At 37.9% G+C, this 16,771-nt stretch overlaps 1 protein-coding gene across 41 annotated transcripts in view; it reads right to left on the reverse strand.

Annotated features, from left to right (window-relative positions):
* Positions 1-16,771, reverse strand: part of LOC149125604 (uncharacterized) — a 157,653-nt gene that overhangs the window by 93,281 nt on the left and 47,601 nt on the right. For 3 of the 41 annotated variants that reach the window (XR_016210834.1, XR_016210839.1, XR_016210865.1), the window contains one exon: positions 2,912-3,061. The exons of the other annotated variants lie outside the window; for them this stretch is intronic. The gene's annotated coding sequence lies outside the window, so the exon portion shown is untranslated. The remainder of the gene's footprint in view (positions 1-2,911; positions 3,062-16,771) is intronic. 41 annotated transcript variants of the gene reach the window in all.

Consider the following 16,771-nt stretch of genomic DNA (forward strand, 5'->3'; position numbering starts at 1 on the left):
ATTGGTTGAACTCTGTAATTAACACAGAATTATTCTTAGGTGTTTAAATTTAACTGAAAAGTGATCCCTGTTAAATATAAGAGTGGGAATAAGAGAGGGAGGAGATTTGGGACATGCTCAGTCGGACTTGCCCCAAATGGTGGAGTTAGAAACATGCCAGGGGATTCCAATTCAATCCCATCAAGGTGGCATACACCAATGCCATCTCACTAGTCCAAGTGATCAATTTCAGGTCACAATTGATCACACTGATAGGTCTAAGAGTCAAAGGGACCACACAAACAAGACTAGTGTCTGCTAATACTAACTCATAGAATAAAAAAGGGAGAGAACGATCCAACATGGGAAGCAGGATACACAGCAGACTCATAGAATGTCAGATGTCCTAAACAGCACTCTGGCCTCAGAATCAGCTCTTAAGGCATTTGGATCTGGCTGAACAGCCCATGAGAGTATTTTAGGCATGGAAAGCCAAGACACTCTGCCAAAAAAAAAAAAAAAAAAAAAAAAAAAAGAAGAAGAAGAAGACCTAAATGAAAGATCTCTGTGAGTGAGATTCCAGTGGAAAAGAAAGAAGGGGGCCATCAAAGAAGGAGGTACCTTTCTCTGAAGGGAGGAGAGAACTTCCACTTTGACTATGACCTTGTCTAAATAAAATCGAAGGTGGCGAACTCAAAAGGCTTCCATAGCCTTGGCAACTCATGACAAGAGCCTAGGGAGATTACTGACTCCATAAGCAAGAGTGTCAAGTTGTTAAGTCAACAACAGGAGTCACTGTGTACTTACTGCTCATGTGGGATCTGTCCTTAATGTGTTGTTCAATGTGAAGTAATGCTATAACTAGTACTCAAACAGTATTTTACACTTTGTGTTTCTGTGTGGGTGCAAACTGATGAAATCTTTATTAATATATACTAAATCGATCTTCTGTATATAAAGATAATTGAAAATGAATCTTGATGTGAATGGAATGGGAGAGGTTGCGGGAGATGGGAGGGGCGCGAGTGGGAGGGAAATTATTTGGGGGGGAAACCATTGTAATTCATAAACTGTACTTGGAAATTTATATTTACTAAATAAAAGTTAAAAAAAATAACTGTAGCATGTGGTGTGCTTTTTGGTTTTGGTACTTTGTGCATGCTAAATGCAACCTGTGGCATTTGGTATTTGCCAAATGATCAATAACATGAATTCAAAAATATTATTTTTTTTTAGGTATTAGGAGTAACACAGTTGTTCCTTGTGCAAGTTTCATTATTTTTATTTTTGTTATTTTATTTTTTTAGAGAGAAAGAAGGAAAAGAGAGTGGAAGAGAGAGCAAGAGATACAGAGAGAGAGAGAGGGAGATATCTTCCATCTGCTGATTCACTCCTCAAATCGCCACAACAGCAGGGGCTGGACCAGGATGAAGCCAAGAGCCAAGAGCTTCTTCCAGGTCTCCCATATGGGTGGGGGAGCCCAAGCACCTGGGCCATCTTCTGCTGCTTTCCCATGAGCATTAGCAGGGAGCTGGATTGGAAGCATGTTACTGTTGTTGGGACTCGAACCTGTGCCCATATGGGATGCTGGCACTGCAGGTGGAGGGTTACCTGCTCCACCACAATGCTGGTCTCAGAAATAGTAATTTTTAAAACCCCATATTTAGGCCGGCGCCGCGGCTCACTAGGCTAATCCTCCGCCTAGCGGCGCCGGCACACCGGGTTCTAGTCCCGGTTGGGGCGCCGGATTCTGTCCCGGTTGTCCCTCTTCCAGGCCAGCTCTCTGCTGTGGCCAGGGAGTGCAGTGGAGGATGGCCCAGGTGCTTGGGCCCTGCACCCCATGGGAGACCAGGAAAAGCACCTGGCTCCTGGCTCCTGCCATCGGATCAGCATGGTGCGCCGGCCGCAGCGCGCCGGCCGCGGCGGCCATTGGAGGGTGAACCAACGGCAAAAGGAAGACCTTTCTCTCTGTCTCTCTCTCTCACTGTCCACTCTGCCTGTCAAAAATTAAAAAAAAAAAACAACAACAAACCATATTTAAAAATCAAAAAAGAAATAAGTATACCAACAAAGACTTTGTTACTTGTAAAACTTTACTCATATTATTATTAATGATAATATAATTATTAGCCCATAAGTACCTAGGGAATTTATTTATCATAAAAATAGTAAAATTATATAAAAAGTTATAAAATGTGGAAAAATATAGAAAATGAGAAAGGATTACAGGCTTAATGTGAAACGAGACACAAGACTGACTAAAAGTTTCTACCCTTCCAGCTAGCTAGGTCAACTCCAATCCCCATCCTTTTTTTGTTTGTTTTTCAAACTCATCACAGTCTCCAAGCATTCCATTTCTTCTACTATCCCGTATTCCTCTATCCTCTCTCCTTAATTCTATTCTAATCCATCTTTGAGTCCATGGGACAGCAATCCCACTTTTGCTGATATCTCAGTTTTCCCTATTCTACTATTCGTTTCATATCCCATCTGACTACCCACAATGGCCTTCTCTCATCTCACTTCTTCCAGTGTTCTAGATCTCTCCAAATTCTGGGGCTTCGCATATTTTGTAGCCTCTGCCTAAAATACTCGTTCATGTCTTTCAATCCCCTTAGTCCCTTCCTGCTTCACCTCTTTAGTTCCTCTTCCTTCTACAACTCTCCATCTAAACCTTACATCAGAGATGTTATCCTTAACTCTCAGCCTAATTTTATCTCTTCTAAAGATCCTACACAGTCCCTTGTAAAACCTGTGACACCGGAAATAGTTACCATGATTGATTTTGTGTTAGATTATAGACTCCATTAGAATGGGTACCAACTCTGTTCCAGTCATTGCAAAATTTCCTGCTCTAGTTTATTAGTTGGCTTGCTAGCATTTGATAAATATATGTTCCATGAATGAAAGAAAGAAACGAGAGAGACCTTACCCATTCAGCTGGGAAATCAAGGAAGGACTTATGGAAGAGGAGACTTGTGAGATAAGCTTTGAAATTTGTGCACAGTGTTGACATTCACGGAGAGGCTAGGAGATGAGTGAGCCATTGGGAACTAAAGGAAGAAGGAGCAGTTCACTCTGCCTATAGAGGACAGGCCATAAAAGAGAAGAAAAAGTGAGGTTGGAAAGTAAGGTCATCATACTGTGGTGGTGGGAGGTCTGTTTTGGAAATTAATACTTAATTTTGTAGTTAAAGGAGAAACAACGAAGGATGGTTCACAGATTAAATAAAAGAAGAAAGAGAATGCATATAATAAATTTCTTGAACTCAGAAGACACTGCAGATGAGGAAAAATAAAATGTTAAAATGACCAACAGATTGTAGGTAGTGAAAAAGACAAAAGGGACCGTGGAATATATGTTCAAGGTAGATTCTGTGGAGAAAGACTAAAATGCTGACCTGAAATATTTGAAGGGGACCAGGAAGAGAGCTAAGCCAGCATGCCTCTTGTGAGTATTGTGGGAGTAACCAAAAGATGGGATCAGGGACAGTAAGCAGAGAGAAATGATGAGCTGGTTTTGTGACACTGTTAAATTATTTTAACAATTTCTCTAGAATACTGTATTCTTGGGGTTAACACTGTAAATCAGCAGATAAAGATTAATGGATTAATGCAGAACTTTTGCTTCAATGAGCTTTTATATTTATACTTCTGGTCATTCCCTCAGTCCGTTTTTATGCTTTTATACCATAAAAGTCTGAAAAAAAAAAGAGTGAAAAGAGTGCTTTAAGCCATAGGATAAACATAATTTATCTTCTTGGAGAAATAATTGTACAGAACATTTGAGACAATAACTACCAACCAATTTAACCCCCTCTTCCAACTTAAAAATATTTACACACAGAAGTGTATTATATATAAGTGTATTATATATAAGTGTATTATATATAAGAATGCTAGACTCACAGGAATTTTTAGATAATATTCTTAAATTCAGAAAAATATTATATTTGGCAAATTGTTTTAGGGTCTACCTTCCTTGCTCCAAACTTAATGTTCAGTTCAAGTTTATTTTGCTAAGTAAGTTGTCTAAATAGCTGGTCCACATCTACATAAAAAATAACTGAAGAGAAGTTTTTTTTTTAGATTTTTTGTTTCTTTTTTTTTTTAACTTTTATTTAGTAAATATAAATTTCCAAAGTACAGCTTATGAATTACAATGGCTTTCCCCCCCCATAACTTCCCTCTCACCTGCAACCCTCCCAACTCCCGCTCCCTCAATCATTCCATTCACATCAAGATTCATTTTCAATTATCTGTATGTACAGAAGATTGATTTAGTATATATTAATAAAGATTTAAACAGTTTGCACCCACACAGAACATAAAGTGTAAAATACTGTTTGAGTACTAGTTATAGCATTAAATCTCAATGTACAGCACATTAAGGACAGAGATCCTACATGAGGAGTAAGTGCACAGTGACTCCTGTTGTCGACTTAACAAATTGACACTCTTGTTTATGGCGTCAGTACTCACCCTAGCCTCTTGTCATGAATTGCCAAGGCTATGGAAGCCTTTTGAGTTCACCGACTTCGATCTTATTTAGACAAGGTCATAGTCAAAGTGGAAGTTCTCTCCTCCCTTCAGAGAAAGGTACCTCCTTCTTTGATGACCTGTTCTTTCCACTGGGATCTCACTCGCAGAGATCTTTCATTTAGGTCTTCTTCTTCTTCTTTTCTTCTTCTTCTTCTTCTTCTTTTTTTTTTTTTGGTGGCAGAGTGTCTTGGCTTTCCATGCCTAAAATACTCTCATGGGCTGTTCAGCCAGATCCAAATGCCTTAAGGGCTAATTCTGAGGCCAGAGTGCTGTTTAGGACATCTGCCATTCTATGAGTCTGCTGTGTATCTTGCTTCCCATGTTGGATCGTTCTCTCCCTTTTTTATTCTATGAGTTAGTATTAGCAGACACTAGTCTTGTTTATGTGACCCCTTTGACTCTTAGATCTCTGTAATTAACACACAATTATTCTTAGGTATTTAAATTTAATTGAAAACTGATCTCTGTTAAATATAAGAGTGGGAATACGAGAGCGAGGAGATGTGCAATTTGGCACATGCTCAAGCTGACTTGCCTCAAATGGTAGAGTTAGGAATGTGCCAGGGGATTCCAATTCAATCCCACCGAGATGGCATTGGTACATAGTCAAAGTGATCAATTTCAGTTCACAATTGATCATACTGATAGGTCTAAGAGTCAAAGGGATTTTTTTTTATTTGAAAGACAGAGATACAGAGAGAGGTAGAGCCAGAGAGAGAGAGAGAGAGAGAGAAAGAGAAGAGAGGTCTTCCATCTGCTGGTTCATTCCACAAATGACCGCAACGGCTAGAGCGGATTCGAAGCCAGGAGCCAGGAGCTTCTTCCAGGTCTCCCACATGGATGCAGGGGCCCATGGACTTGGGCCACCTTCTATCACTTTCCAAGGCCATAGCAGAGAGCTGGATCTGAAAGGGAGCGCTCAGACTCGAACCAGCACCCATATGGGATGCTGGCACTGCATGCCAGGGATTTAACCCACTGCACCACAGTGCCAGCCCCTGAAGCAAGAATTTTAAGCCAGATCTATAAAGGTTACACAGTTAACTACCACACTATACACTAACGCATCAACTGTCCTTTGTATTGTAGTTAATATTATCTTTAGTATCAATCACCAACTAAATGTAGTCATATTTAGCATCACTCACTGACAATGTAAGGTCAAATACTGGGAGCTGGTATTTTTCGATAATAAACTAACTGGGGGGTGGTATAGAATTTGATCAGAACAAGAGATTTTTCATAGTGCTTGAGAGAAGTAAAGATTAAATCAATCTTTACATGAAGACAAGATAAGATCTGTGTGGTGTTTCCTAGTCCACTGCCCACTAATGTCCATGTTAACCATCTCTGAAGACCCACTCCATCCTTCAACTTTCAAAAACACAGAGCTGGCATCATGTTCCTGTTTAAAACCTTAAAAGCACTGTTCAGAAAATCCTGCTTGCTGTAGTTCCAAACTACCTTTAGCAACGAATTCCATAAGGTCTCAGCTGCAAATTACACTTGCTTCTTTTAGTTCTTACAGCTAAAGCCTCCCTGAAAATATTAAGTGTTGATCAGATTAAAGAGGGGAACAGAATTGGGAAGGAGAAATTTCTTGGCAACAACAGGCAACACTGAAACAACATCGCGAAGCAAGAGCCAGGCCAGCAGACAGAAGCTCAGTGAGGAAGACGTGAGAAGAGGAGACTGAGACTCCAGGTAGCAAAAACCAGAGACCAGAAAGAGGAATTTGTGAGGCACAGGAAACACAGTCATTGTCTTTAAGACACCTGGGACGTCAATAAAGGATTTTAAGCAAGGAGTGATGTGTTCAGATCAGATCTGCACTTAAAAAAGTTCACTCTGGACACCTCTTGGAAATGGTATTAACACGTGTTGTGCCACCACTACCACTTCCAGACGTATGCCCTCCACTGACTCCTACATGGAAACCTGGGCACTGATTCATGAATTTACTGAACAAATTACAGTTTTGAATTCACAATAGATTTGAAAAGTCAGGAATGAAAAACACCAAGGTTTTCCTTTTAAAGCCTCAGGGTCCTGGGAATTTCACTTTCAAACGTTGCTAACTATCAGAAGTAAAATACTTGGAGCACTTTAGTTTGAAAAAGTTGCCCAATGCATGAAATGTGATATTACAGCATTGCCAAACCACTTTATAACCTTTTGAAAAAATATTCATTTAATTACACAAATATGACCAATGAATACAGAATTATATAATCACCATGAGAAGCACTAGAGTTTTCATAATGGTTTCTTGGCTTTTCCTCTGCTGATACTGGCACCAAAGAAATTAGGTTATAGCTATTGTTTCTCCTTGTGGCTGAAGAGACATTTCCAAGTACAGAATGAATGGAGTTCATTCAGAGGCCTTGCAAATGGGCTGTGGCCCCTTTTTATACATAATGAGCCCAGCAAGGGTATTTAGGACAAAACCAACTTTCCCTCACCCCTTTTTAAAAAAAAAAAAAAAAAAAAAAAAAAAAAAAAACCAGGTTGACAAAGTCCTCACATTTTAAAGCATGCTGGATCTACTTAGGTTTATCTGTTCAATCAATTTTCAATAGAAAAATATCAAGGACGCCAGAGAGTTTCCCACTCGGGAAAGGCAGCTAGGGTTCTTGTTTTGTTTTTGTTTAATACCAGGGCAAATCATATGTTGCTTTAAACCTGAATTACCAAAGACATAGGAATTTCCAATGGACTCAACTTGGATACAATAACATGAAATACTAACATTTGAAGGGGAAAAAAAAGAGAGAAAGAGTTTAATGGAGAAAGTAAGTCCCTGTGAGAGGGGAAAAAGGCAAAAAAATGCATACCTCAATAAACCCAATTTTTGTTGTTACAGTTATAGCTGAATAAATCAGGTTCACTGTATTTTTTTAAACCGATTTTTATTAAAGTAAAACATTTTAACAGTTGGGAGAAACCAGGTTGCAACCCACTTCCTCCACACCCTCTTGATATTTGACATTGACACTTCGTGTGGTCTTTGGTTTATGCAGTATCCTGTCTCACTATGACTGGACTATTATGAATCAAATAACTGTCATCAACAATGCATCATCAAATTGAATGTCGCACGGTTTTGGATAACATATATATACATCTTGTTAATCTACTCCAGCTTGAAAAAAAAAATAACACAGAATGACCTGAAGGTGCCAAATTCACAGCTGGTAGAGTAACAAAGAAGTAAATTTTGTTCTAATGCAATAGTTTAGAAGAACATGATCCTAAGATTTTTATGTAAAAGGGAAGGAATTGAAAATTATTTGAACTTTGATTTCAATAATTAAAGGTTGACTAATTTTTTTTTTCTTCTTTAGCAAGGAAACCAATATGTTCCTAGATTGATCCAGGCGTGTATCTCTTCTACTCAAAGTGCTGCAAAAGAGACACAGCAACCCAGTGAAAAGAGTTACGATATAGAAAGGAGACAAGTTCTTGGCAACTGCTTAGGCTACAGCCTGTCATTCTGCCAACAGTAACTGAAGCCAAACTTCAGGCAGCATCTGTGGACCTCTAGCAACCTGAGTCCCCTGACTCCACTCACCAGCAGAGGGTCAGTAGTGTTTTCACACTGTGTGCTTCAAAAGCACTTGATAGGAACTCTTCTTAATGAGACATTCATGCTTGCTGAACAATCCTGACGCCCACCATGGTTTGGATTAAGGAAAACCATCTCCCACAGAAGTTTTACTAAAAGCTCATTTTCCCACATGCTTCTTAAGGACTAAAGGCTACAGCGGTAACTTTGTGTTTTAAGTAAATATTAGGTTCATGATATGGCCAGGACTATATTCTTATTACTAGGTATTAGATAATTACCGCACATGTATTTAAGCATATACACTATGTAATAATATATAATTACAGTGGAAGTCACAGTATTGCTGCTCACTGGGTTGTGGACAGTATCTATCTCCCTAGGTGATAAGGTAATAAAGTACTTGTAAGCCATGACCCTGGTGCACTACAATTACTCAGGAAATGGTCATCCTTATTATTGCTGTCAGGGAAGCTGTTGGTGTAAAGCCTTATTAGAGGTCCAGATAGAAACTCCTTTTAATGGACACAACACACGCTAACTAGGAACTCTGAGATTTGAGCAAAATTTGAAAAACAAAACATTTTTATCCAAAAGGCTTTATAAAGTTTTGAAGTGCCTTAAAACTTAGATTTCTTGTAGGCTGCCTAATTCCTGAAGTTTGTGAAGAGACTCACATTTTCAAAACTCAAGGCTTTGACATTGAATTGGGAAATCTGAATCCTGGCTGCCTGATTTATTCTCTCTTTTGTGTATAATGGAACTAACAATTCTACTTAAACCTCACGGGTTTTATGAGGATTAAGTAAGACAATGTATGCAAATGATTCCAACACTGCTTGGTACTTAGCAAACACTAATCTGAAATCACTGTCTTCATCATTATCACTAAATGGCAGAACTGGCAAATGGGATTTATGTCCCATTGCCGGAGGTTATCAGATTTTCTGTACTCTTGGGTAACTAATTTTGATCCCGATTATTCCAGAGCCAAATATTTCAAACCATGAGACAATTACTATTCTTGATGAGAAGGAGAGCTTTCCTAGTACTCATGGTTATAAAGAAAGTATATTCATCTACTGTTTTGGTCAAAAAACTGCACAGGTGAAACAGTGGTCCCATAAGATTATAATGTAACTGAAAAATTCCTATAACCCAGTGATATCACAGCCATGATAATACATGCTGAAATACATTAGTCACATGTTCGTGGTGATGCTCGTGTAAATAAACTTAATATGCTGCCAGTCATATAAAAGTTAGCACCTTTGATTATACATAGTGTATAAATACTTGATAATAAATGACCATGTTACTAGTTTATGTATCTATTATGCTATCATTTTGATAATTACTTTAGAGTATATTCCTTCTACTTACAAAAAAGGTATTTAGCTTAGCATTTAAGAAGCCCTTGTCCCACACTGCAATGCTTGTGTTCAAGTTTTGGCTCTAGATCTGGACTCCAGCTCCCTACCAATGCAGACTGGTAGAGGCAGTGGTGATGCCTCAGGTTATTGGGTTCCTGCAACACTTCTAGGAGACCTGGAATGAGTTACTAGGTCCTGGCATAGACTCCTGGCCAGCACTTGAAAAGTAAACCAACAAATATATATCTATTTCTCTTTAGCTCTGTCTCTGTTTCTCAAATACATATTTGAATAATCAATTTTAAAAGCTTATTGTAATAATTTTAAAAGTTTACATGTAAAAGTGTCACATTAAATTGGCAATTGCCTTTTATATCTTGTGTTTACCATGTGTCCTGATCGCATCCAGAGGTCCAGTAGAGTGATTAAGTTGTACCATCTACTTGCATAAATATACAAATAGGTTTGTACAAGGACAAAATCATCCAACTAAGAATTTCTCAGACTGTGTGCCATCATTAAGATAACTCATATCTGTTTATCACACACTGGGAGACTCAAGACAAGGAAAAGAAACCACTAGGAAATGAAGCCACGTTGTTTAACTTTTAGGGAATACATGGGCACTCTGGTCTCTTATCTTTGCTTTCCTCTGTCAGTTCTGTTTCCTTCCCCACAGGGGCCCCAGTCTTCATCCACATGACTTTCAAGTCAAAAATCACTCAGAATGTTTTGTGTTTATTTTCTAATTTACATTCTTGAGAAACTCTTGGTGGTGCAGTTCATTCTCAGATTCTTATAGCAACACTTGTTTTTGTTTGTCCATCATCTCTTTCCTTGCATACTCTTAACTCCAATTTTGGATTACTATATCTTATTCTATGCTTATTTTTTGATGCTTACTAATTTCTCTTTGCCTATCTTACATATTTCAGTAAACTACTGCAACTTCCCATTGTACTACATGAGGTAAATTAAAAATAAGCTGAAAGGTTTCATAATTACAGTGTTATACTCTTATATAAAGTTGGCTTAAACAAATTCTTAGGAATCTGAATCTTGATGGGAGCTGCCCTGGGCTGCCCTGGGTCAAAGGATTCACGAGCTGTCAATGCGTGAGTCCTTAGCATTGTCCTAGTTGCTAACCTCTCACATTCTTCAGTGATATCTTCAGCTCTTCAACTATTGCAGTAATTCTGTTTAAATATGGGTCTGTGTCTAAGCACTCTTCTATTCCTTGCAACCAAAGGGCCCTAGGGAGTTGAGTTCCCTTTGGGGATTTTAACAGTCTGGCTAATAAGGGGCTTTAGGCAGGATAAATTAATTTGGAGGATATTTGGGGCACAGAAAATAATCTGTTATGGAAAACTGGTGGTTATAAGAAAAATATTGACTTGTGTCTATAGATACTTTAGTCTTAACAGGATATAGCTAACCCTATTTAATTAAATTCAATTTCAGTCACTAGACATTATAATTAGATATTCACTATATAAGAATTCAGAGATATTCACAAGGGTAAGGCTGAAATGTGGTTCTTGAGTGATGTTCAGTCTGGGAAGAAGAATATACATGCATACATGAGTATACTTATACTTGTAATAGAGGGCAAGATATGATTGAAATAAGGACACAGGGAAAAGACAATTAATCTGGGCTAAGAGGTTTGAGCTCTGTATACTCCACTTCTGAAGCAGCTTCTTGCTAACACACCTGGGAGAGTAGTGCAGAATGGTTCAAGTGGTTGGTTTCCTGCCATCCACAAGGAAGATCTGGATGCAACTCCTGGCTCCTGGCTTCAGAATGGCCCTGACCTGGCTGTTTAATCTGCTACACCACAGCGCCAGACTTGGAATTTTTCTGATCCTGCCCTCCATCATTCACTCTCCTTTCTTTGGGTAGCACTATCTATATTTTGCCTGGGTAACCATGCTTCCTGTATCTCTTGTCATTAAGCTATGGATGGAGCTGAAAGCAACTATCATTCCAAGGGTGAGGGTGTGACTTAGGTCTGAAAAGTCAGAATACTGAAAGCCATCCCCCTGAACCTACAATTATTTCAGGGATAGGAACATGCAAAAGTTAGTTCAACCAAAGTGAGGCCAACCTACTTTTGTAATCTATTTCTGAAGAGAGTTGTTCTTTTTTATGCTAGATTAAAAACTAGTAAGACATAAATTTAGAGTTGCTAGGGGTTACCATTAGGAAATAAGTTCTTTGAGAATAGAGCAAACATCAAGAAAAGCAATTCACAGAAAGCAGAGCTATCACATCTTGAGAATATTGTGTTCGAGACCTAAATACTTGAATAATGAGAGCTAATTTTTAAATGACTTATTTATTTATTTGAAAGGCAGAATTACAGAGAAAGAAAGAGAGACAGAGAGGAAGATCTTCCATCATTTGATTCACTCCCCAAATCTCTGCAATAGCCGTGGCAGTGCCAGAAGCATTTGAGCCATTTTCCACTACTTTCCCAGGCACGTTAGCAGGGAGCTGGATTGGAAGTGGAGCAGCCAGGACTTGATATGGGATACCAGCATCATAGGCAATGGCTTAATACACTATGCCATAACGCCGGCCCTGAGAGTTAATTTTTGCGATTGTAGCCAGTTTATCCCCTTCTTCCCTCCCTTGCTGCCTTCCATCTATATTTTCTTCCTAAAAGAGGGTAAAATAATACAACTTATTTTATGTTAGTCAGTATGTGTAGTTTTCCTTTAATCCCTAAAATGGCCCCATGGGTGGGTACACACACACACACATATATATATACACACATACATGCATACATTCATTTTTTCCCAAACAAAGGCACAAGAATCTGAGAGGCCCCACAGAATAATGAGTCACAAAGCTGGTGCTGGAGTTCACACTTTATCTCTGGCACTTCTCAGCTGAATGACCTTGAGAGAGGTTTTCTTTTACGTGTTTATTTTATTTATCTGAAAAGCAGAATGACAGAGAGAGAGAGACTTGGATGCCAGTGTCATAGGAATGGCTTAACTGGCTATAAACAATGCTGGCCCCTTGAGATAATTATTTAATCTCTTTGTGCTTCAATTTCTTCATCTGTTAAGTAGGGATAATCATGCTACTATGATTATTCATTCCCTCTCCTCCCCTCCCCTCACTTTCTCAGTTAACTGAACTACTGACTTACTCCCTAGTTTCTAAGTTTGAATATCCGTAGATTAGATTTTTTTCATAGATGGTGATTCACTTATTTCCCTTATTTCCCACATACTTTCTTATACACATATGCAAATATGTTTCATAAATTAGCTTCAAAATGAATTAGTTTCAAAAAATGAACAAATCATACATGTCCAGCATTAATGTAATTTGCGAAATGTCATTTTATCAGGGAGGAACGTATGATCATTGCCATACAAAATGAATAGTTCTCATTTTAAAAATACATTATTTTTAAATATCTCCCTTTCAAACCTTCCTATTAAATTTGATTTAGCCATATGGCTTAGATAAATTACAATAACAAAACTAGAGCCAATTATCTTGAACCATTCACAGTATGTCTATTTCAGAACAGTCATTATCATTTAAACAATGATTGTGTGCACACATATCTGACTTTCTATCAAGTTTAGAGACTGAAGCAGTAGGGAAATCTCTCAAGTAAGTCTAGAAATCAGAAACGTTTCTCTTTACCTTGGTCATCATAATAGATTAGGATACACCATTGGCCTCTATTTCAAACAAATCAAAACTCTCCTAGCATTTTTGGAATGCAAAGACCAACAAGTCTAAATTGTCATATTAGGGAAGCAGACAGCTTAGATAGCAAACATATATTTCTTTCAGTGCTCATTTCATAGTGAATATACTAATAACGGACATGTGACACAGTGGTTAAAAACAAGAACGCTGATGCATGACAAGCCCAGATTAAGATAAAGGTTCTGGAACTCCTAGTGTAATTCTTGATGAGATCATTAGAATAAAGGTATTACTGTGTGTAAAGTGCTTAGCATAGTTCCTTTCATTTGGCAAGCACTCAATAAATCGTGGCTAAAGAAAATAACATTTATATAACATAAATTAATGCTTGTGTTACATAATAAAAATCTTCACTGAAAAGAGTTCAGTAATAAAGGAAATATTAAAAGTAAAAAGAGCTTTGTTTCTTTTACTAGAAACACATGTAAAACCATAAATTCATATTCTCTGATTTTTTTTTTTTTGAGAGGCAGAGAGAAACAGAGACAGACAGATGCGTCTACTAGTTCACTCCCCCAGTGCCTGCAATGACTGAGGCTAGGCAAGTGCCCGAGCCAGGAGTTAGAAACTCAACCCAGGTCTCCCACATGGGCCATATGAATCCAGTTACTTGAGCTACCATGGCTGCTTCCCAGGGTCTGCATTAGTGGGAAGCTGGAATATGAATATTCTTAACACAGTTTTATGGATTAACAGCTGAATCCCTTTAATATATAGAAAGGACTACAGAGATGTCAGAGAAATGTTGTATTCCTGGTGATAAATTCTTTTATTACTGTTACTTTAGAATAATTTGTCTTGGGTCCAGTGCTGTGGCATAGCAGGTAAAACCACGGTGTGCAATGCCAGCATCCCACACGGGTGCCATTTTGTGTCTGAGCTGCTCCCCTTCTGATCTAGCTTCCTGCTAATGGTCTGGGAAAAACAGTGGAGGATGGCCCATGTTCTTGGGCCCCTGCTACCTTTGTGGGAGACTTGGAAGAAGCTCCTGGCTCCTGGCCTGGCCCAGGCCATTTTGAAAGTAAAACAGCAGATGAAAGACCTCTCTCTATCTCTTCTTCTCTCTCTCTCTCTGGGATTCTCTCAAAAAAATAAATCTTTAAAAAAAATAAGTTGACCAAGTTCTAATCAGTTCAAATTCAATATTAAATAATATGTTATATGGTGCCTGTACTTGATTTTCAGTGGATCATATCACTTAATTATAGGATTTCAGATCATTTGTTACCTTTAAAGTTTTTTTAAGGTTTTTATATACTTGACAGCAATAAGTTGAACACTTACATGAGCTTCAGTTACACAATAATAAGATCTATTTCATCACACAATTATTCTTTTAAAATTGAATGTGCTTCTCCAAATGTTCAGAGTGCGGACAGCTGTGCAAACAATAAGACCTCTTTGCATCAAGACAGGTGCTGTTATTATCTTCCAAAACCATAACACAAGTGTCAGTTTATACAAGATTCAAAAAGCTTAAGCATAAAAAAGTAGCCATCCCAATAGTAAAACACAGCAACAAATTTCATTATTTCCATAAGGATAAACTCTTCAATGAAAATGTTAATAAACATTATAGGGAATTGTTCACTGCTTTGGAATATCTTGCTCTTACATAACAATACTGTATTTTGGAAATCTACCACAGCTGCCTAGGATGCTGAAGGCATTTGCACATTCCAAATCATGGGGAATCAACTTGATTCACAAATTGAGGGACTATGCGTTACTTCAGGCCAAGGAACACCCCATCAGTGTTTAGTTGGTACCTTGCACAGACCTCACACTGATTATATGAGAATGAAGGAGAATGACAGATGAAAGACCAATACCTGTCAGAAGAAAGGCCATACCACAGTCATACTGCACCATCCCATTGGCTTAAAATCAACAATCAGATGATTAAATGCAGTGGTTCTGACCCGCAAGCAATTCTACCCACTAGGGGTTATGGGGCAATGTCTGTGATTTTTGGCAGTAACAACTGTGGAAGTACGGTCATCTAGTGGGTAGAGGCCAGGGATGCTCCCAAATGTGCTTTAACAAACATCTTTTAGCCTCCCTCCAACTGAAAAAAAAAAAAAAAAAAAAAAAACCCAAACAAACAATAAAGCCCAGATAATTATCCAGCCTCAAAAGCCAATAGTGTTGAAACTGAGAAACCCTGATCTAAATGTTAACTAAATATCCATGGATGGCCTCAGACAGTCATCCAGAGAACACAAAACCATACTTTGTTTAAATAAAAGCAATTTCATTATAAGATTCAGAAAAAAAGATTCAATACTAATCTTCCAAAAAAGAAAAGATATTGGATTGGAAATGTGGAAGTGGAATACAAAGCCCTCTATTTGCTCTCAGTTAACAGAAATGTTGGATATTTTTCAGAAATAATATTATTTACTTATTTATGCAAGAATTATATTATCATTTCTTTTATATGCCCTTCTCTATTAGACTGGAACCTTCTAGAAGGCAGGGTCTCTTATCTTTCTCATCATTAGTACTTGCCACTTTCCTCACCAAATAGTATTTATTACAGTTTTGTTAAGTGAATAAGGGTAACAGTGTGCAAGAAACACAAATCTAGGGAAAATATCTAAAATTCTCCAAATTCTGAGAAGAGAGGTTATCATAAGTCCTGTCCATTAGCTCTTCCATCAGAAAGATATCTCATTTATCTTTGTATTCAAAATCACTAGTGAAGAGACTAGCACATTATAGGCTATTAATGAAAATATTTTGAATTGTATTTAGATTGAGACTATAACTATTTTCAATGGTTTTTCCAACACAAGGAAATATAATTCTCTTCTTTCCATGGATCTTGGCTCAGCAAATACAGTTACTCTATTTTTTCACATGTACTTGTTTGCAGCTCTTGTGTGGTTCCTGCCCTTCACATGCTGAGCTCTGATAACAATAATGACTAGCACTCAGATAAGATCAAGGGGAGGAATTTCTTCATTCAGCTGTGTATGTGTTCATGTGAGATGCAAGGTAGGTTACATAACTAAAGACAAATACTCCTTTCTAATCTAACATAGAGATCTACCCTTATTGACTGAGCTGCCCCATTGATTGTTGCCTTATCTGGGGAGCCATCCTGTGCTGCTCTGGTGGATACTGTGGAAAAAGGAAGAAGACAAGAAGTAGGAATAAGCTAACTGAGCTGAGATGGAAACATTATTTCTATTTTTGGGCATATCATTCAAATACTACCATCAGTCAACCCTTAAGGTGTTTTATCAACAAAGACAAGGATCATATATTTCCTCTTTTTTAGCCACTTAAAAAGGATCTCACTAAGCTCAAAAATCAAGCAAACTGGCATAACAACAGTAACTATAATGTATTTGCTTGCTGTTCTCTTCATTCTCTTCATGAACTAATACTTACGAAATACTCTCATACACATACATATTTATCATATAACACTCTGAGGAAACTAAATAGAGAAATTTCTGAGTTTCTTTGTATTGTAGAAAATGAGGAAGAGCGTAAAAGAAGGTCACATTCCATCTTCTGAAATGCCAGTCAAAAGTACTATATAAATTATTGTAACCAGACAA

Source organism: Oryctolagus cuniculus, chromosome 7 (genome assembly GCF_051225735.1).
Source record: "Oryctolagus cuniculus isolate XC-2025 breed Fujian yellow rabbit chromosome 7, ASM5122573v1, whole genome shotgun sequence".
Lineage (NCBI taxonomy): Eukaryota > Metazoa > Chordata > Mammalia > Lagomorpha > Leporidae > Oryctolagus > Oryctolagus cuniculus.